The following is a 1,593-nucleotide window of genomic DNA, read 5'->3' as shown; positions in this document are numbered from 1 at the left end:
ATACATAGCACTATGGGCCTCCTATTGGAAAGTGGGACATGTAGATTTACTGTATTTTTGACAATACAGACTTGATGGTCTGAAGGGCCTCTTCTGTACGGTATGATTCTAAACACTTTCACTTGCATGTTGTACAAATAGGAGTGGGTTTCTTTCAATCACATGATTGACCAGGAATTTCTTTTGCTCTTTCAACCTGCTATTGTCATATTTTGGATAGGTTTACAATTTGATACTCAGCCTGACTGGTCATATTATGAATGCACTTTCTTTGGCTATTAAGTCCTGAGTTGGGACCTGAACTTAAAGCTTCTCACTCAGAGGCAGGGGTGCTACCACTTCACCACAAGACTTCCTGATTGAAACTAAACAAGGTAAATTTGATTTTTACCAGTGTACTGGCCAATGCTTGTCACTCAATCAAAATGGTTAATAACATAATCTGCTCCTTATTTAATTGCCATTTATGTGATTTTACTGTTTCGTCATTTGACTGTTGTTTACTACAACAGTGACTACACTCTGGAATCTTAGGCTTCGTGAGAAGGACATTGAGTAGAAAAGCAGGCAAGTTAAGAACAACGTTTATAAAGTTGTGGTTAGCCCCCAACAAAAGTACTGCATTCAATTCTGATCACCACCTTTTAGTCCCTGAAAGCTTATAGAGGAGATTTATCGGAATGGTGCTGGGGTGGGAGATTTAAATTACAGGCTAGGTTGCAAACGTTAGGATTCATCTGTTTCAAGCAAGGAAGATTTAGGAGAGATATAATAGATGTTCAATATTGTGACAAGTTTAAATACGGTAGATAAGGAAAAACTGTTCCCATTAGGTGATGCTACAAGAATTAGGGGACACAGATTGGGTGAAAAAATACAAACAGAACATAAGGTAGAACTTTTTTTTCACACAGAGAGTGTCCTGGAACATGTTGGCCATAGGGTGCTAGAAGCCAAAACAATAAATTCATTAGTTTACTCCAAGCACCAAAGTGCTAGTCTCCTGATCCCCTGTAATAGTTTCTCTCTGTCTGCCCAAAAATGTTCCAAGCTTGCCCCAGTGCCCAGTCTCCCTGCTTCGCCAATAGGCATTAATCCCAATTCCCATTCCCCGGTCTCTCACCCTGTACCATCTTCCTTTTGATCACAATTAGCCTGCCACTCTTTCGCTTCATTCCTTGATCCCATTTTCCAACACCTTGACTCAATCTTCTCAGAGTCCCAATTCACCGTCACTCTCTCACCCCTATCTTCCAGATTCTGCTCACTCAATCTCCAGTCCTCTCCTCCTCCATTTCTCCCTGTCATCTACCATCACCCCTCCTCCCACCACCACCACCACCACCACCACCTCAACTCACCTCAAGCCAGCTCCCATCTCTCTCAGTTTACCACTTAGCCCAGTTTCTGGGCACTCCCTTTTCTGGGGCTAGCTCTCTGCAGTACCCGATGGTGATACCATCCAACTGGAGGCTACACTGGGAGAGGTGAGTGTAGGTAGGGAGTTAGGAAGGGGATAGGTCAGTCCAGGGAGGACGGACAGGTCAAGGGGGCGGGATGAGGTTGGTCGGTAGGAGATGGAGGTGCGGCTTG

This window comes from Rhincodon typus, chromosome 3 (genome assembly GCF_021869965.1).
Source record: "Rhincodon typus isolate 14 chromosome 3, sRhiTyp1.1, whole genome shotgun sequence".
Lineage (NCBI taxonomy): Eukaryota > Metazoa > Chordata > Chondrichthyes > Orectolobiformes > Rhincodontidae > Rhincodon > Rhincodon typus.
This window is presented reverse-complemented; position numbering follows the sequence as displayed.